Below are 21,334 nucleotides of genomic sequence, written 5' to 3' on the forward strand. Positions count from 1 at the left end.
GGATGACAGAGATGGGAGTGATGTGACCCACAGGCATGCCTTGAATTAGTAAGCTCCTTAGATTCCATTATTTGCAATTAGAAAATTATGAGTTCCAGTGCAGCATTATGGTTTGATTTGAACATATGCATCCACTAATTAATGCACTAATTTATTCTTTGTGGGATCTGAGAACTATGAACACACCAAACATTCTTCTGCACTGAGGGAAAACCAATAAAGCAAGCAGCCGAGCTAGGAAACGAACAAGCTCTTCCTCCAAAAACAAACCCACTGTGATTGCATCTCTTCTGAGTCATGGGAACCTTAGAAGACTAATTAGAACTGCTCATTAGTCTTTCTCTGACTGTAATTATTTACAGGAATAAACGTCATCTTACTCAGGGAACCGTTAGCTGGTATGAATCCCTGACCTTGTGGTGAGCAATCAAATCTTATCCCACAGCACCACCATAGCCCTTTATATCTCAGCACCAACAAGCCCATATTACAGGGTTTCCGAAAATGTCACTTATAGAAGCCAAGTCATACTTTTTAATATTATTATATGAATTTGAATAAGGAAAGCCATAAAATGATGAACTTTGACTTATGATTTTTAAAAATAATGATGAAAATACCGTGGGACAACCTTTCAATAAAAGAAATGTTTGAGTGAAATGCAGCCAGAGTTCCTTAGAATCAAGGATAGTGAGACTGTTTCATGCAACGTTATCATGATCCCAGTCCCTTGAGAAAGACATCCTCATGATAAAGTAGGGGATCAATGAAGAAGCTACATCATGAGATGGATTGGCACGGTGGTGTAACAATGGGCTCAGGAGGCATTATTTTGTTCTGTTGCACATTGAATCACTTAGAATTGGAATGGACTTTGGCATTAACAACATCAAAACAAATCAAAGCACACAAGATTCTTCTCAGGTTGAGTAACAATGCCAGGGGAAAGGGGAGATGTTTTATGTGGGAAACACACCTAACAAAGGGAAATTTGTAACAGAATACACTGTCTTGATCATTGACCATACGTTGGAGCTCACTGTGTCTTAACTAATTGGTGGTTGAAAATGTCTGGTCAACATTTATAGAACAACTTTAAGCGTCCAAGGTTGTTTGGGTTCAGGATGGTGGTTAGACGCTCCAAGGTTGTTTGGGTTCAGGATGGTGGTTAGACGCTCCATGAAAGAGAACTGGCTGAAAAGGATTTTCTTTTCCGTAATACTCATGGGAGAAAGTAATCATATCTTTAACAAACTGAATCAAATTGAATCAATTTTAACAAATTGAACTGCCACCCTTTTGGCTAAAATTTGAGCATTTAATCATTGTGCCACATAATGTTGTGGTTCAGGTTCACTTAAGTATAACTTACATGCATTGACCTTTATTTCTGTCAATGAATGTTTATCTTCTTGTTGCCCCAAGTTTAGGCATTACATAGATTTCTTCCATGTCAGCACTATTGCTATTTTCTGCTCCTGAGTGTTTATTGCGTGGTGCTGCCTTACGCATTGTATGACTTTACAAGCACCCCGGACACTGTCTGTCGTGCCAGAAACAGCTGCCGCAGTTGTGAAAACTAGGAGCGACTCCCATAATGGCCCAAACCCTGTAAGAAATATCAAAGAAGAATTGATGCATCTGGGTTATGGTATTAGGGAATACCGTTAAATATATCATGGGCGGCCTGAAGGACAAGCAGGTCTGTTTTGAAATAAGCACATCTTGAATATTTTTTAAATCATTTCATTGGAGGCTCGTACACACATACATTGTCTGAAGCACATTTGTACATTTGTTGCCATCATCCTCAAAAGATTTGCTTTCTACTTGGGCCCTTGTTATAAGCTCCTCATTTTCTCCCTCCATCCCTCGCCGCCCCTCCATCATGAATCCTTGATAATTTATAAATTATTATTTTGTCATATCTTACACTGTCTGACATCTCCCTTCACCCACTTTTCCGTTGTCCAACATCTTGAATATTTCTTGGAAGCATTCGAGTAAGACTTCATTGCACTTATTTGGTCATGTCGTCATGAGGAACTAGTCCCCAGAGAATGGTCTTGTGCTTGGTAAAGTAAAATGTCAATGAAAGTGAGAGAGACTTTCAACTATCACGAAGGCTGCAATGATCAGTCCAAACAGAGGAATGATTGTTAGGATAGTGCACGTCCGGGCAGCATTTCATCCTGTTCTACATAGGATCTCTGAGTTGATGCCAACTCAAGCGTACCTAATAATATCAACACATGCAATATTATCCAGGTCACTGTAAGTTAAAATTATTATATAAATATACATGTGGAAGCATGTATGAATACATCTGATTGTCTAGAGAAAATCTGAGACAGAAATTTTTCCTGTATTAAGGTTTCTTTAAGGATCCCACTTGTGTAAAGTAGTTATGCTTTGGGCAGAGATCTGCACATAAACAGTTTAAAACAACCAGATGTCCCCTGGAAGAAAGGGCTTTTTACTCCTGTAAACAGTTATAGTCTCAGAAACTCACAATGGCATCACTGTGAGTTGGCATGGACTCTGTGGTGGTGTTTGGTGTTTTGGAATGTCTCTGGCTTTGACAACAAATAACTCTAGTTAGTACAGTCAATTGCAGACATATCTCATCAAGACATCTAAGTGTGAACTCTGTTATATACATGGTCAAAGATAGACAAAGCCCATCCCAATGAAAAGAAGACACTCACATACATGAAGATTCCCCAGAGGGTATACATGACAATCCCTAGAGATGTGCTGAAAATGTGGGGGAACCCACAGCTTCTGAGAGGAAAGCATCCCTTATTCCTCTCTCGTGCATATTCATGGCCCGTTGCAGGGAGGTTTGTGTCTGGGCTCAAACTGACTTCCCATTACTGTGTCTCTAGCACACTACATGGCTGTGTTCTCAGGATTCACAGACCTGTTTTAAATAACTTGGCTCTTGGAAATGCCCTTGGTGATGCTGACTCGTGACTGGAGAGATGGATTGTAGTATATTTTCCCATCATGTTATTACCTCAACTTACCCCAGGCCCTTTCCTGGAGCCTGGCAATCCAGTGCACGTAATAGCTAGTTAAAGAGAATCCAGAGACAGCACAGGTGAGATACAAGGTCTGTGAGGGCTTCACCACTCCTGGGCCTGACTCTTGTAGCTGCACCTGAGCCAGGACACCTGGCGAAGAAGAGAAACAGAGTCATGTGCTCAAATGCTGCATCCCCAGACTTCATGTAGGAATTCCTGAAGCACTCACCTCCCAGAGTTGCCACCAGAAAGGAAAACCCACACATGCTTCATGTTCATATGGATAAGATTTATGACACCCCAAAATGCTCTTCAGAATGATGAGGATTTTGAATTTAAATGTACATGTGCTGTAGCTTCATGTGGCTGCCAAAGAGGTATTTGCACGTTGGAGGTGCATTTGTACATCAAGGTGAACAGGATAAAGTGAGGCCCCTGAGTCTGCTCCTCCCACTCAAAGAATGCTGCTAGTAGTGCCTTTAGGGTAACCCAGATTTCTTCTGAAGTCTTCACTTTATCTGCTGCAGAGTTCTCTTAATCCACACAAGAGTGTAGTCTGTTCTGGGAGCTATATGCAGCCACAGATTGAGGACATTTTTATTCCCAGTGATAAGTAGACACAGATAACACACACACACAGAGAGAAACAAACATACAGACAGAAAGGAGGATAAAATGACTATGTAAACAGCTAATGAAAATATCCACCACACACCAGGGCCATATCTCTTCTGATTCATGACATCCTACGTTAGTCTATATTTAAACAATGAAATGTTGTGGGGTCGTCAGACAACATCCAAATCGCCAAAAATATTGTTAAATTGGGTAACCATGTCTTTACTGAAACTTACGCCATACGCCTTCATACCAAGTTTAACTCATGTGATGGTATTTTCAATTGCTTCATGTGCTTGTGAAAGTTGGGCATTGAATAAAGAAGAGTGAAGAATCATTGCATGTGAATTGTGGTGCTATTGAGGAATACTGGAATTACCATGGACTCTCAAAGGAACCAACCATGTGGATTGCAGAGTAAAGGTTAACTGATGAACCACCAGCAGCAGAAGCTCCTCTGGAGAAACACTGGACTTTCTATTCCTGTAAACCGTTACAGTCTTGGAAACCCGCAGGGTGGTTGCTATGAGTCAGCACTGACTTAATGCTAGTGGTTTGGCCAAAGGAACAAACAAATCTTTCATGATGTAGTATATCCAGAATATTCCTTAGAAACAAGGATGATGGTACTTCATCTCACATTTTTGAACATCATATCAAGAGAGCCCAGTCCTTGGAAAAGGGTATCATACTAGGCAAAGTAGAGGCAGTCAAATAGAGTAAGGCCCATGAGGAAACGGAATGACAATAGCTTCAATAATGGGCTCAGAGTTATGAACCATAATGAAGATGACTCAATATTGTACGTTGGTTTGTTCTTTTGCGTATAGGGTTGTTATGAGTTGGAAATGAATGAACTTACCTAACCCCCAAAACAAAAACAAGAAGCACATACTTAAGAGTGAAAGGGGTGGAGGTTAGCCTGTCAATCAGGTAGCAGCTTGATGACCTCTTTGGAGGCGCTAAGGAGACAAATAGCTCACTGGGGGTGGATGGTGCGACCCGCCGGGGTGGGACATTCCCCTCCCACCCCCGCTAGACATCTCTTTTGACAAGCCACATGGGGAAAGGCTGATGGAGCCAGAGCCCTGGGAATTGTAGGAGCCATGGGGAGACCCCTGCCAGCACTGAGGTGCTTCTGCCACTGGATTCACAAGACTTTCCACCCATTGGCCTGTGATCTTCCTGCATCCATCATTGTTTGCCTGTGTGAGTGTAACAAGGAATTTATGGACTAGTATTGCACATCTGGACTAATGTTGGGCGTATGGACTTGATCTGGACTGGGCTGGGATGTTTTCTTTTTATTCATTTATTTATTTTTTATTTTTTTGTGTGTTAGTGAGGAGAGAGTGAGTGAGGAGTGAGTGAGAAGAGTGAGTGAGTTAGTGAGGAGAGAGTGAGTGAGTGAGGAGAGAGTGAGTGAGTGAGTGAGGAGAGAGTGAGTGAGTTAGTGAGGAGTGAGTGAGGAGAGAGTGAGTTAGTGAGGAGAGAGAGAGTGAGTGGGGATGTTTTCTTAATACCCAATTGCTCTTGTATATAAAGTTTTTTTTCTTATACACATGAGTGTCTATGAATTTGTTTCTCTAGTCTACCCAGACTAACAAATATGCTGAAACCAACACCATTGATACTTATATCCTGGAAAACTTATGGTTACAAAAATTCATACAAAGTTCTCACACAGGATATTCATAAAAGGATTGCCTATGAATCAGACAAGTAAGAATTGAAGAGAGATTGAGAATATTGAAGCACATGATTTCCTCCCTTTCATGGTTCTGAATTTTACTAGTTTAACTGAACACAAACTCAATGTATATAATACCAGTATCATCACCTACTTGTGTTCTCCTAAAGGCAGGCTGGCAGTTATTCACAAGGCATTTGAAGGGGCTGATCTTGGAAATCATCCCAGATTTTTGGTCTCTGGATTAGTAGACTAAATAAAATGTGGTCTTCTGTGATGTCTTCAAAAGTGCCACCAAGCTGTATGTTAAGATGGATAAAAAACAACGAGCAGGTTAAGTGATATGTTCCTGAATGAAGAGATAGAAGGGAAGTTAGTGTTGTCCCTCTTAAAACAAATAATGATAATAATAATATCTTCAAAAAGACCTGTTGCAGAAGCAGGACATCCAGAATTCTCATTGGAAGTTAAGAGACAAGGCTTTTTTAAAAATCATTTTGTTGGGGGCTCGTACAATTCTTATCACAATCCCCCATACATCCATCCAGTGTGTGTCAAGCACATTTGTACATTAGTTGCCATTGTGATTCTCAAAACATTTGCTTTCTACTTGAGGCCCTGGTATCAGCTCATTTTTGCCCTCCCTCCCCACTCCCTCGTCCCTCATGAACCTTTCATAATTTATGTTACTTTGTCATATCTTACACTGTCCAACATCTCCCTTCACCAACTTTTCTGTTGTCAATTCCCCAAGGAGGAGGTTATATGTAGATTCTTGTAATTGGTTCCCCCTTTCTACCCTGCCTTCTCTCCACCCTCCAGGTATCACCACACTCACCACTGGTCCTGAAGGGTTCATCTGTTCTGGATTCCCTGTGTTCAGGTTCCTATCTGTACCTGTGGACATCTCTGGTCTAGCCAGATTTATAAGGTAGAATTGGTATCATGATAGAGGAGGGAGGAAGCATTTCAGAACTAGAAGAAAAGTTATAAGTTTCATCGTTGCTACCCTGCACCGTGACTGGCTCATCTCTCTGCAACCCTTCAATAAGGGAGTGTCCAGTTGCCTACAGATGGGCTTTGAGTCTCCACTTTGCATGCACCCTCATTTACGATTATATGATTTTTTGTTCTTTGATACCTGATGCCTTTGACGCCTCGTGGTCCCACAGGCTGATCTGCTACTTCCATGTCTAAGGTAAACTGATTTAGGGTGGCAGGTGCTCTTTCTACACTAGAATGGCTCTTGAGGAGACATAGCAGTGTAGTTGTCAAAGAAACGTTCTTCCTTTTTAGCGACTCACAAAAGCCATTCCTATTTACAGAAAACATTGGATTGGAACCACTTTTGGCTGAAATCAGTAAGATTGCTAGAGTTAGCTGATTTTCCAATTTTTGAATATCTAATAATGTTCCCATGATCTAATGCAGAAAATGTGTGTCTGACACATTTTAGATTCAGAGGGCTTAAGTGGAGAGCAAATGCTTTGAGAGTGGTTAGGTCAAAGAATGTACGGATGTGCTTTATACAATTGATGTATGTATATGTGTGGATTGTGATAAGAGTTGTATGAGCCCCTAATAAAATGTAAAAAAAGAAAATGATTAGGGAAAAGATGTACAGATGTGCTTTATACAATTGATGTATGTATAGATTGTGATAAGAGTTGTATGAGCCCCTAATTAAAAAAAAGAAAGTCATCCTCAATCCTAAGACCTGTCTACCTCCTCAACCATCTTCCACATCATTTTCTGTGGCCTGGAAAAACTGGACTTTGGTCTTGATGAATGGAGAAGTCATGGACAGGACTGTGTTCTCTGAGGAAAGTCAACATTCCCACCCCAGATGAACCCCTTTTTAACTTTATTACAAAGGTACCACTCACATGCAATCTCCACATAATCCATCAGATAGAGTCTCATAATGTATTTATTTAAATTTAGGTCTTACTCACTCTGGATAATACAACTGGGAATCATGGACCACATTCCTGAGAATATTTCACTTTCTTCCTCTTCTCGGGGGGAGCTCTCATAGGTGAATAGTTCGAAGACTGAAAGATGAAGCTTTTTTGAATGCTTTATCTCAGCACCTGCCTCACTGTCTCCAGGTGTAACTACAGGAGTTGGACCAGGATTTTTAAAACTCATAGACGTTATGCCTCACCTGTTCCGTCTGTAGATCCTTTTAATCAGCGATGAGTCCATATACTATGGAGTGGAGAGTACAGACTATGTTACTACTCTGATGTCTTGAGTACACAAGACCCCTTTAATAGTTAAATTTATTGAATGCTGAGCTCCATTGCTGCCCAGGCCATTGACATGCATCACTGTGAAAGGAGGCGGGGAGAAGGCAGTGTGACTCCAGAACTCCTGGTGAAGAAAGGGGTCTGAGCTGCACTCTGCTCCATTATATTTATGTCTGTGTATCCTTTGTTTTCCTTGAACATATTTTACATTATTGTCTAGAATTGTTCTTTATTTTGATATTATAATTGTCTCCAAAAAATAAATTCCTATTTTTTAAAATTAGGTCATCTTCTTTGTGTCCTTATCATACTATTTATAACACATGTAATGACATTTTCCTTATTTCCTTCTTATTCTACTTAGTTTGAGTTTCATATTTTACTTTATAGTGTCCATCTCTATGTCCAGTGGGAGTCTCACCTTGCTGTTTCATACATTATGACCCTTTTCTTCCTCTTTTGTGTGACTCATAACTTTTTGTGGATAGATGGACATGTTCAATATGACCATACATATCAGCATATTGTTTTATACACTGTGTTTTCCCTAGGGAATTGATAATGAGCTAACTCCTATAGACTGGTGGATTATTGTCAAGGTTTGTGAAAATATAGTCAGGCTCCCATATGCAGTTAACTATATGTAATGTCCATCACATTCCCTTGTTGTTCATTCCCTTCCTGCAAAAGGTTTTTATCAGTATTTTCAGCTACACATGTGTAAGGTCTTCCTCTTCAGATTGAAAACTTCACGCTTAAACAAAGCAAAGAGAAGTGGTTCTGGACGTGCTTTCACACTTGTTTGGCTGTTGCTAGTTAGGTGAAGAGTTTTATGAAGGTATTCCTAGCCTTTCAGTTATGTTGTTCTGTTTAGACTCAGGAGAGGGAGGTCTGGATGCTTTTGGGCAGTGCTACCATAGCCACCATCAAGGGAAGAGAAGAAAATTTATTTTGCTTATTATTTACATCTTAATGGAATGTGCTGCAATCAAACAAGTGTTATCTAAAGGTTGGGCTCATGGGAGAAACTATTCACTTTAACACAAGAAACTTCAAACTAAAAGTTTCAGGCTAACTTTTATACGGTTTAAACGTCATCCAAGACATCTGAAGATCAGACCTTGGTCGTCTTCTTTTTCTTCTTCTTTTTTTTCAACATTAGGGACTCATACAACTCTTATCACAATCCATACATATACACACATCAATTGTATAAAGCAATCTGTACATTCTTTGTCCTAATCATTTTCAAAGCATTTGCTTTCCACTTAAGCCCTTTGCTTCAAGTCTTCTTTTTTCCCCTCCCTTCCCGCTTCCCCCTCCCTCATAAGCCCTTTTCTTCTCAAGGGCAACTCTCTCTCTCTCAAACTATGATGGTTTTGTTATTTTTAATGTTACTAAGGTCACGTAATTTAGCATTCCATTTTTAATATAGTGTTGGAGAAAACCACTCAACTCTACTGAGTGCATAGGAAAACAATAGCAGACAGTAGAGGTGGGCATATCTAAATGCTAATAAAATGTTATTTACAAAGACAGGCATTGGGCCATGAGCCATAGCCTGTTAATCAAAACCCTAAACTGAAAGTCTGTGTGATAGATGACCTTCTGGTTCTTTTTAAAAAAGACGGTTTATTGTAATTTCATGCACATTAAAATACAATTCAACCATATCAAGAAAAATCATACACTATGTCATCATCACTATAGCTTCAAAAAATTTCTTCTTCCTTGTATTCATTGCTATTTATGTAATTAAAATTTTAATTTGGAAAAATATACACAATAAAAAATCCCCCAATTCAACAACCATTATATGTATAAATCAGTGTATTTGATTATATGCTTCATGTTTTAAAATCATTATTGATATCCTTTTCCAAGTTATCTCACCACCATTAATATAAATTAAATGTCCCATAAGGAACACCCCTTTAAAAAAAAAGGAACAACCCTTTCTTCTTCACCCATTGTAACCACTGGTCAACTTTGTTTCTTTTTTAAAGTAGTTTTCTTGATATAATATCTACATAGCATACACTTACTTAGTTAAATCACTTTTTAAAAGAATCGTATGTATATGAATACATACATATATATCAACATAATCAATCTATATGTTCTCTCCCATTTCCCACATTCATTGTTTGCTCCCCAAATCACTTCATCCTACCTACTACTCCATGCCCCATGCGCCTCATAAACCATTATATCAGTTACTGTCTCTATGCATCCAATCTTTCTGTGATTTACAAACTTGGAAACCCATTAGAATACTAGAAAACAAAAAAAACCCAGCAAGAATAAAATTAAAATAATATAAAATTAAAATAAAGGGTAAGAAAGAAAAGACCACCCTCCATACTTAAAAATTCGGACAAGAAATTTCTGTTGTGGAAAAAGTGAGAAATATTTGACCCTGGAGCAAATTTTGGTTGGATCAAGAGGTAAGTCAACTGGCCAAGTATCATATCATGCCGTGGTCCGATCCACCATGATCAAGTTTAGCTTTTGTCAGAAAGTAAGGCTTTTCAAGCCCCGCCTTATCTAGATAGACCTGCAGCACAGTATTTCTTAACGTCTATATTTTAGGTTCTCTGGTGCAAGATATTCTGCACCTGGGCGCTCTCAGACTTGACAAAATGGCATGAATTGTAGAAAATGAGTTTTCTTTGTTAGGTCTTCAAAAAAGTTTTTGTTTTCACTGTATTTTTTGGAGTGTAGATTAATGTAAATCATCCCTAATTTGGAAAAAGAGCCCAAGTAGAGGCTTTACATCTGCAGAATGTAGAGAACAAGTGCAGGAGACCTACAGCGAAACCATTCTCTACAGGAGACCTACAGCGAAACCAAATAGCCCACCGGTCTTTTGTGGGACCATATTTTTGTTTATATCTTTCTTCAGTGGGACAAGTGCAATTGTCCCTCCAAGTGTAATTGTCTAGGCCTTGTCCCTGATGGAGGTCTAAAGGATCGTCGGTAAATTGTTGCACTGATCAAAGGTCAGGACTTTTTGCACGTATATTTATAAAAGTTTATACAAGACTTATACAAGAATGATGTATATTGCCAAACCAATAAAATATACATCATTAGCAAAGTGGAAATTCTTTGATACTATGAGCCACTGTCAAAGCACGTGGAAGTTCTGAGCTGTCTTTGATCTCATCAATGAGCAAACTGGCTTTATGCCACTCTTCTGTCACTTCGATGGTAACTTGCAGTTTGTCTTCTGGAACAATGATTAACAGCTTGTTAAAGCTTGGTTCTTGCTTGCTTACCTGGTAACTGAAATCAGTACTTGTAGGGTTCTAGGAGACTTCTTTGGACCGTTTCTTTCTTTTTTTTTTATTTTTTTATTTTAACAATTTATTGGGGCTGATACAATTCTTTTCACAGTTCATACATATACATACATCAATTGTATAAAGCACATCTGTACAGTCTTTGCCCTAATCATTTTTTTCTCTTTTCTTCTTTTACATTTTATTAGGGACTCAAACAACTCTTACCACAATCCATACATATACATACATCAATTGTATAAAGCACATCCATACATTCCCTGCCCCAATCATTCTCAAGGCATTTGCTCTCCACTTAAGCCCCTTGCATCAGGTCCTCTTTCCCCCCCCCCTCCCTCCCCGTTTACCCCTCCCTCATATGCCCTTGGTAATTTATACATCGTTATTTTGTCATATCTTGCCCTATCTGGAGTCTCCCTTCCCCCCTTCTCTGCTGTCCCTCTCCCAGGGAAGAGGTCACATGTGGATCCTTGTAATCAGTTCCCCCTTTCCAACCCACTCACCCTCCACTCTCCCAGCATCGTCCCTCACACCCTTGGTCCTGAAGGTATCATCCACCCTGGATTCCCTGTACCTCCAACCCTCATATGTACCAGTGTACAGCCTCTGTCCTATCCAGCCCTGCAAGGTAGAATTCGGATCATGGTAGTTGGGGGGAGGAAGCATCCAGGATCTGGGGGAAAGCTGTGTTCTTCATCTATACTACCTCACACCCTAATTAACCCATCTCCTCTCCTAAACCTCTCTATGAGGGGATCTCCATTGGCCGACACTTGGGCCTTGGGTCTCCACTCTGCACTTCCCCCTTCATTTAATATGATATATATACATATGTACATATACACATATATACACATACATACACACACTTATATCTTTTTTTTTTGCATGATGCCTTATACCTGGTCCCTTGGGCACCTCGTGATCGCACTGGCCGGTGTGCTTCTTCCATGTGGGCTTATTTGCTTCTGAGCTAGATGGCCGCTTGTTCACCTTCAAGCCTTTAAGACCCCAGACACTATCTCTTTTGATAGCCGGGCACCATCAGCTTTCTTCACCACATTTGCTTATGCACCCATTTGTCTTCAGCGATCCTATCATGGAGGTGTGCAGTCAATGATATGATTTTTTGTTCTTTGATGCCTGGTAACTGATCCCTTTGGGACCACTCGATCACACAGGCTGGTGTGTTCTTCCATGTGGACTTTGTTGCTTCTGAGCTAGATGGCCGCTTGTTTATCTTCAAGCCTTTAAGACCCCAGTCACTATCTCTTTTGATAGCCGGGCACCATCAGCTTTCTTCACCACATTTACTTGTTCACCCACTTTGGCTCCAGCCGTTTTGTTGGGAGAGTGAGCACCATAGAGTTCCAATTTAATAAAAGAAGGTATTCATGCATTGAGGGAGTGTTTGAGTAGAGGCTTTGGACCATTTCTTGAGCCATCATCACTGTTTTTAAATTTCAGAGCATGGTTTAACGTGGGTATCACGATTTGCTCAGTATGAGTGTGGAACTAGCTGGGTCCAGGATTAAGTTCCCACGTGACAGTTCAGACCTCAGTTCCCTCTGACACCTACTTGACTCCCTGCCCTACTTCATAGAATTCTCCACCCTCAGGTGCCAGCCACACCGCCTTACTCGGTGCAAGAGAATACATCATCCCGGTCACCAATGTAATTCTTCTTAATAAAATTACTTTGTTTAAAACGTATTTCTGAATGCAACTGAGGTTTACTAATAATTCATTTATTTGGAAGGAGGGGATCAAAATACTCCTACTTTGGAAACATATTAACTTTCAAAATAATCACATTTTCCACACTTTGCAACACAGAAAGCTGAGTTCCTGGATGCTGTCATTAGGAAAATATGTTTGAAATTCTTTACATTTTCAGGGGAAATGACATCTTTAATGTGACTCTTCCAGACATGTTTCTAAGTCCCACAAAATGACCTTTCCCTGCTTGGGTCTTGTAGGAATGTGGGGGAGCAATAAGGAAGGGGTTCACCTGAGTAATTTCAGAATAAGATTCCCTGGAGAAGATCCCACTGTCTATAAAATGAGCCCTATGAGAAGCAGGAGGAAGGATGGCATTACCCACAAGTCTCGGATGGATGGAATTATCCAGTTCTGTGATCCCTGCACAGCGGACCTCCCCAATCCAGATGACAGCTATCCCATCAGAGACAGGGCGTGGAACCGTGATGCACTTCCCAATCCACAGAGTAAATTAACATGACTGTTCTTGGGCAGGAGGCTTGCTGACTGGACTGTCTCTGGGGACTCCTTCAGAGAGTTGGGCTCGCTGACTGTAGAAACTGGCGCGGAGTGCCTTCTGGATGAGGTTTGCTGGAGTTGGGTGCTTCAAGGAGCTTAAGCGGAATGCCTTCAGTCTGATATTTGTAACTGAGTGGTATCAGCAGACTCGACGGAACTGTAACATGTCCTGATAAAGACCTCAGTGACATTTCTAACTGGAACTACTGTTCCTGGAGTTGCTGAAGGAGTTGCCAAGAGCAATCGGGTTATATCAAAAAAGGAAGAACTTTGTGTGGCCACCCTTGTCTCAGTGGGTGCGTATCCAGAAACAGCCTTCACAGCTGGGGTCTTACGGACTTTTACAAGAAAGGGATTACTCACAGGAGGTTGTTGGGGATTGGCAGGCCAGTGGATGACAGAAGCTAAAAAAGGCAGGTAAGCATATCTCAGTGGAGGGTGGAGGGAAGGTGTGTTAGCCATGGCAGGGGCTTTTTGCATTTCTTTGAGGCCTCTTGTCTCTGGAGCAGTGAGTTGTCCCTGCCTCATTACAACTTGTTTGTGAATTCTGTGTAGCCATTACAATGGAACTTAGAACCTAGAGATGTGCAGTAGGTAACCCTAAGTAAGATATTGTCCTATCCATAGGAAGTTAGTCTCTTCTGTATACAGGGAAAGAACATTGTCCTTAGGTCTCTGGGACACACAGAGCTATCTCTCACACTGGGGAAACTTCTCAAAGCCAGGAGTGCAGGAGAATCTGAGTGGAGAGTGGGCATTTCTCCCGCGCGTGGCTTCCTTCCTCATGTGTGACATTCAGAATGTCATTGGCTGTGCGCTACAATCTGTAGTGGTTCCAAACTGAGTGTTTGCATCTTCTACACAACCCCCAGCATCGCCTGAGGAGAAGCAATGGAAGTGCTGGGAGGTGATCATTTCCCCTGGATTTCCGCCTCTCCTTACATGTGGTCCACTTCAATTTCAGGGAAACACAGGAACAACTGTATTCAAAGGCAGCTGATGTACCGAGTTCTCTCTACAGACTATTCTTGTATCACTTCTGAATCCCCACATGCAAATCACTCAGCCATGGAGGGAGGAGGGTTTTCAGCTTGGGCAGGTCAGTGCCGCTTTCAGTGAGGACTGGAGTCTGTGAGCAAGGCAGGATCCTCCGAGAGGAGAACACGGTGTGGTTGCATCTCCTTCTCTGCCCAGTGGCTGCAGTCCCAGGTGAGATTGTCCCTGATTTCAGAGATCAGAACAAGGCACGGTAGGTCTGTCTGGAACTCACTGTGGTTTTCTTTGTTCCCAGGTGTTCTGTCCCAGGTGCAGCTGCAGGAGTCAGAGGGTGGACTGGTGAAGCCCTCACAGACCCTGTCACTCACCTGCACAGTCTGTGATTCTCCATCACCACCAGTGGTTACTGCTGGGAGTGGACCTGCCAGCGCACAGGGAAGGGGCTGCACTGGACTGGGGAGATTTGTGCTAGTGGTAACACTTACTACAGCTCTTCCTTCAAGAGTCGCAGCTCCATCTCTAGGGACACAGCCAGGAACCAATTCTCCCTGCAAGTGAATTCACTAACTGCTGAGGACACAGCTGTGCATTATTGTGCAAGAAACATGGGGAGGGGAAGTCAGTGTGAGCCCAGACACAAGCCTACGCTGCAGGCTGACGAAGGCTCAGGCTGAAGGTTGTGCCCAGAACCCAAGTGTCAGAGCTCATACCCAGGTATGTGGAGCCGGTGTTAGGAGAAAAATCACACCAGCTCTGTGCTCTGCTTGCTGTTCTTATGTTTTCCCACTGCTCTGCTCTTCTTTTTCCCTCTATGAACAAACAGTGACCCATAGCCCTCTGCCCCCATCCTGCCTTCATAACTTCTATTTCAAACAAGCTAACAAACAAAAACAAAACTTTCGAATGTTTTCTTCACATATGGAGTCTTAAAGGCTTGCTTCCAAACAAGCGTCCCTCTAAGTGAGATGTCAACTAAGCCTACATGGAAGAAGCACACCATCATCAGTCACTGCAGGATGGTAAACTATTTAATCTGAAGTTGCAGGAGGATCTGGTATCAAAGGCTAAATTGTGATGGTTGAGAATGGTAGCCCAAGATTCATTTGTGGAACTTCATAGGAAATAAGTCTTCAGAGAAGTCCCTCTATCTACAATTGAGGGATGGAGAAATGTGGTTCCCAAACAGAGAGCTTTGGAGAGATGAGTATAAAGGATCAAAAACGTCAATCTTACTTGAACAGTTACAACATTGTCAGTAGATTCGCCTGCTCTACTGATGAGGCTGATCCTTATCTGGTGTCCTACATTTTCTGTATTTTTGGTTCGTGGTATTTGCTTTGGTTTGTGCTTGTCCATATTTGAATATATTTCAGAGGTGTTGTCATTGGAGGTCACCTTCTTGAATTTGTTGTATATTTTCCATTTTTTGTTATTTGCATCCTATGATTGATGAACGTATAGAGACAACAAGTAGAATGAGGGTTTTGGGAGGAGGAGGGGGGTACAATGGTGGTGTTGGGTAAAGTGGAGACAATGTCAAGGAGGCCGTGCAGAAAAAGAATGTTTGGAAACCGTCATAGCAATTGTACAACTCTGCTGAATGTTTTAACTATCGAATTATATCATACCTATCATATTATTATTATATATAATAAAATAAAACCTGGCTTCTTCAATAGTGTACTTCTTAGTTGGGGCAGCATTGAGCATTCTCATAATGGAGAACTCTGACAAATCCTTCCTCAGCCAGGTGATCAAGGTCAAATTAACACTGTTAAGTTTGTGACAGTGTATATCCTGTCACAATAACATAGACAGTTTCCAATCAGGCTATTCTCCAAAACAAACCAACAAAAAACAAAAACAAAATAAAAACTTGGCAAACACTGTCAGAGTTGTCAAGATAATTTTAAAAATAGAAAGGAATTTCTCAGAATTTGTCACATTAGAGAGCAAGCTAAAGGGGCATGATGACTAAATGGAATACGATGTCTTGTATGGGATCCCATGGCAGGGATAGTATCTTACGTAAGATTTAAGGAAATCCAAACAAATCATAGATTTTAATTCATAACAATGTATCAATATTGGTTTTTGATGATGAATATGTACCATTATAATGCAAGGGAAAATCAGGAACAGCTGGGAGGTAGTGGTTTGGGGGAGATTATATAGGTATCTCGATTATCTTTACTGGTAAAATTAAAAATAACTTAATGAGCTTACATCTCTGCCATTGTATTAAACATTATGCAGAAACTGGTCCGAAGTCCATTCCCTCCCACTGACCTGCTGCCCTGGAGTCATTTCTGTCTCACATCAGTGGATGGGAGAGCAGTGCTTCCCCGCCTCTCTGAAAGGGCATTTCCAAAAGAAGCACCGTGATGCACCGTTCACTTTAGGAGTAGCTGACGGATTTGAACCACAAACACTTATAGATAATACCAAGCCCATGTTTGACCTGTTGCACCACCAGCAATCCTTGATGTGAATTTGAGCTCATCCCTTCATCTTCCCAATAAACAGTTTGGTTCCTTGAAGGCAAATTTATAAAGTTCCCTTCAAATAACTGGAGTCACTCTGGGCAGTGTCATTCCAAGGGCACTTTCCCATGGACTCAGCGACATTATCAGCTTCCAGAACCTTTTTTGCAAGGCTTCCAAGTCCAACATTTCAAGTATCCAGTGAAGCAGAGTTAATGATCCTGATTACATGATTGTCCAGTTGATAGGAATTTATGAAGAACTGATATGAACTAAGATGATCTCCATTCAATATGTTTGTACATAAAATCTCCAGGGAAAATGTACATTTTTCAAAAGTGAATAATTGTAGTTTCAAAATGTGCTTTATTGTATTGGGTTAGACATTTCACCATTAAGTTTGAATGAACCAGGAAAATAAAGTTCTGGAATCTGTTCTTCTGGATCCTTTTGAATAAATTTCTCTCTCCATCATCAGCCCAGTAACTTACCAGGTGCTGGCAGATGTCGCTGTTGCCTCCACCTGCAACCCAGAGGTTTCTCACAGGCTGCAGCATCCAGCTCCTACAGCTGGGCTTGTGCCTTCTTCTAGAGAGAACTGTCCTCATCAAAGCTGCTCCTTAGGTTGAGATGTGTGCCCTCTGTACCATGGGCTGACTCAGTGTCCACAAGTTCATCTTCTGGCTCAAGACAGGATAAGTTTGCAGGATAAGTTTGCAGGAAGAGCCCTTGGTGTCTGTCCTGGTTGTTCATTGCCACATGACCCCCATACGCCAAAAGACAGCTTCTTGAAGAACACGAAAATTGGGCAGCCCAAGGGCATTAGGCCCTTTTACAGAGAGAGTTCTCATATGATAGGCACTCTTCCTGGGCACATAAATCGATCAGAACCTTCACCCACGAACCCATGGCAATATTGCTGTTGTTGTTAGAAGTTGTCCATCAGTTCGGACTCCTCTCCACCCTGTGTAGAGGAGAATGAAACACTGCCCGAGCCTATGGCATCCTCAGAATTGTTCTTGTTGTTGGAGCCACTGTGTCCATCATCTTCTCAAGAGTCTTCCTCCTTTTGCTGCCTCTCTACTTTACGAGGCATGAGGGCCTTCTGCAGAGACAAGTCTGTCAGATAATATGTCCAAAGTCTCACCATGCTTTCCTCTGAAAAGAATTCTGGCTGGACTTCTTTGAAGATGAGTTTATGAATATTTTTGTTAGGACATGGTACTTTAAATATTTTTAACCAACATCAAAATTCAAATGTGTCAATTCCATTCTGGTCTTCCATTTTCCATGTGCAACTTTAGCATGCATAGGAGGGCCATTAAAAATGCTTGGCATTTGTTTTTGTTGTTTTATTGTCTGGTTGCATACTGTTGCTTTGTTTTCCTCTGTCTTGTTTTCATGCATGTTAGTGTCTCCACAGGCAGGCCCGTCTGAATAGGACAGGCTGGATGAACTATCTGGAGGAAAAACAAAGGGACAGACAGTTCCTGGGGGACAGACAGTCCCGGGTGGGGGAGGGTGGGGAGGGTAAGGAAGTGGTGTTAATAAACACAGGGACAAGGGAACAACATGGGACCCAAAATGGTAGTGAGGGGGGAGTGGCAGGCCTGATGGGGAACGACCAAGGGTAAGGTTGCGTAGAGAAGAGGTATAGCTGTAGCCCAGGTGGGGACGGAGCATGGTAGTGGGGCAGGAGGAAAGTCAAGGGAGATGGAGGAAGGAGCTGGGAGTCAAGGGGCATTTATGGAGGTCTAGACAAAGACATGTACATGCAAATATATATAGGAGGATGGGGAAATAGATCTAAGTGTCTACATTTATAGGTTTAATATTAAGGTGGCGGAAGGACCTTGGGCCTCTACGCAAGCACTCCCTCAATGCATGAATACTTTCGTTTATTAAATTGGCACTCTATGATGCTCACTCTCCCGACACAACTGCTGAAGCCAAAGTGGGTGAACAAGTAAATGTGGTGAAAGCTGATGGTGCCCGGCTATCAAAAGAGATAGTGACTGGGGTCTTAAAGTCTTGAAGATAAACAAGCGGCCATCTAGCTCAGAAGCAACAAAGCCCACATGGAAGAACACACCAGCCTGTGTGATCGAGTGGTCCCAAAGGGATCAGTTATCAAGCATCAAAGAACAAAAAATCATATCACTGGCTGCACACCTCCATGATAGGATCGCTGAAGACAAATGGGTGCATAAGCAAATGTGGCAAAGGAAGCTGATGGTGCCCGGCTATCAAAAGAGATGGTGTCTGGGGTCTTAAAGGCTTGAAGGTGAACAAATAGCCATCTAGCTCAGAAGCAAAAAAGCCCACATGGAAGAAGCACACCAGCCAGTGCGATCACGAGGTGCCCAAGAGGCCAGGTATAAGGCATCATGCAAAAAAAAAAAAAAGAATATATGTATGTATATATGTGTATATATATATATATATATATATATATATATATATATATATATATACACACACACCATATTGAATGAAGGGGGAAGTGCAGAGTGGAGACCCAAGGCCCAAGGGTCGGCCACTGGAGATCCCCTCATAGAGGGGTTTAGGAGAGGAGATGTGTCAGTCAGGGTGTGAGGTAGTACCGATGAAGAATACAGCTTTCCCCCAGATCCTGGATGCTTCCTCCCCCCAACTACCATCATCCGAATTCTACCTTGCAGGGCTGGATAGGGCAGAGGTTGTACACTGGTACATATGAGGGCTAGAGGCACAGGGAATCCAGGGTGGATGATACCTTCAGGACCAAGGGTGTGAGGGGCGATGCTGGGAGAGTGGAGGGTGAGTGGGTTGGAAAGGGGAACATGATTACAAGGATCCACATGTGACCTCCTCCCTGGGAGAGGGACGGCAGAGAAGGGGGGGAAGGGAGACTCCGGATAGAGCAAGATTATGACAAAATAACGAGGTATAAATTACCAAGGGCACATGAGGGAGGGGGGAGCGGGGAGGGACGGAAAAAAAAGAGGATCTGATGCAAAGGGCTTAAGTGGAGAGCAAATGCTTTGAGAATGATTGGGGCAGGGAATGTATGGATGTGCTTTATACAATTGATGTATGTATATGTATGGATTGTGATAAGAGTTGTATGAGTCCCTAATAAAATGTAAAAAAAGAAAAGGAAAAGAAAAGAAAATGATTAGGGCAAAGAATGTACAGATGTGCTTTATACAATTGATGTATGTATATGTATGGACTGTGATAAGAGTTGAATGAGCCCCTAATAAAACGTTTAAAAAAAAAACTCAAAAAAAACCAGATACCAGATCCTAATTCATAACATGATTTTCAAAAACCTCAATGATTTGAATAAAGACTATATTCAGAGACTATAAACAAAATGCTTGGCTTGGGTGAAGTGCATCTTTTTGGTCACAGGACCACTTGGTCCCCAGGAGTCATGAACCAGACTGCAGTTTCCCCAAAGCAGCGTTGTGATAGCATACCTCTCCAAGACTGACTTCCCTCCCCTATCACAGTTTCTAGCACTCCACTCCTGTCCCCACCTCCCATTCATAATCCTGCTCCCTCTCTGCTCTACTCCAAGAAGAATGGATTCCTCCTCACCCCTGGATATTCACGTTCCCTTCTATCTACATTTATTCCTCCTCACAATCTTACCACATTGACTTTCAACATGAGAGGCACTGGAAGATTCCATCACAGGAACATTTTCCCTGATGGCAGGTCCTAAGGTGAATGACACAGAAAACAACAAACTGCTCATTGCTGTACCTTCCTGAATCCAGTTCTGATTCACAGCAACCTGACAAGCCCTGCCCCCTGCCTCCTGCCACACCATTATGTGCTTTTTTCCCCCTCTTGGGTCATCCTTTTCATATCTCATCCTTAAGAATTTTTCAAGTCACTCTTTGACAATATGGCATCTCCCCTATACTCTGCACTGAGCATGCTGAGTCACATTTTACCATGAAAATCTCAGCATGCAGTTCTGTGCTTCCTTTGGGAGATACACCCTGCAGTTGCTTGTCCCAACTCAGCCTTCTCTGACATGAAGGGGAGGTGACCAGAGAATGTTCCTACTCCATTTCAATGTTGCTTTGCAAAGGATCAGAAGCAAAGCCTGAGCTTCTGTCAATTAAAAAAGACAAATAAGCATATTTTGAAATGCTTCGTTATATTTTTGGTACCTTTTCTGTCATTTCTCCTAGACCATGCATTTTAAAGTGCTGGTTTTTCCTCTTATAGCTTATGAAGAAATTTCTCCCCAATTTGTCCTTAATTATCTGTCCCCAAGACAAAGGAACTTGCATATGGACGGTGCAGTATCAGACAGTGTTCTGTTGCTGTTCACAGGGTCACTGTGGGTCAGAACTGACTCAGTAGCACCTATCCACAACAACCACCACAACATGACCGTGAACTCCAATCTTGCCTTCATCCAGGACACAATGCTTTAGTGGGAAGAAGATATTTTAATTGCCCAATAATTTGGTCGACTTTCTGTTGGGATACCTATTTTATAGAGTAATCATGTAGAAATCCAAATAGGTTTCAGGGTGATGATCAGGGTTCATATGAAAAAGTTGTAAGAAGATATAAAACTGCATTTGTGAGAAAAAGAAGTTGGGTCAAGTATTTATTATTTTTAAAATCCTTCATGACTTTGTATCTATTTATTTTTCAAGGATAGCAAGGGATAGCA

The 21,334-nt window shown here is 41.7% G+C and overlaps 1 long non-coding RNA gene across 1 annotated transcript in view; it reads right to left on the bottom strand.

Annotated features, from left to right (window-relative positions):
* Nucleotides 1–5,416: 5,416 nt before the first annotated feature.
* LOC142443355 (uncharacterized) overlaps nucleotides 5,417–21,334 on the bottom strand; it is a 39,030-nt gene continuing 23,112 nt past the window's right edge. Inside the window, exon 5 of the long non-coding RNA XR_012783510.1 lies at nucleotides 5,417–5,633. This is a non-coding gene — a long non-coding RNA (uncharacterized LOC142443355). The remainder of the gene's footprint in view (nucleotides 5,634–21,334) is intronic.

Source organism: Tenrec ecaudatus, chromosome 3, assembly GCF_050624435.1.
Source record: "Tenrec ecaudatus isolate mTenEca1 chromosome 3, mTenEca1.hap1, whole genome shotgun sequence".
Taxonomy (NCBI): Eukaryota; Metazoa; Chordata; class Mammalia; order Afrosoricida; family Tenrecidae; genus Tenrec; species Tenrec ecaudatus.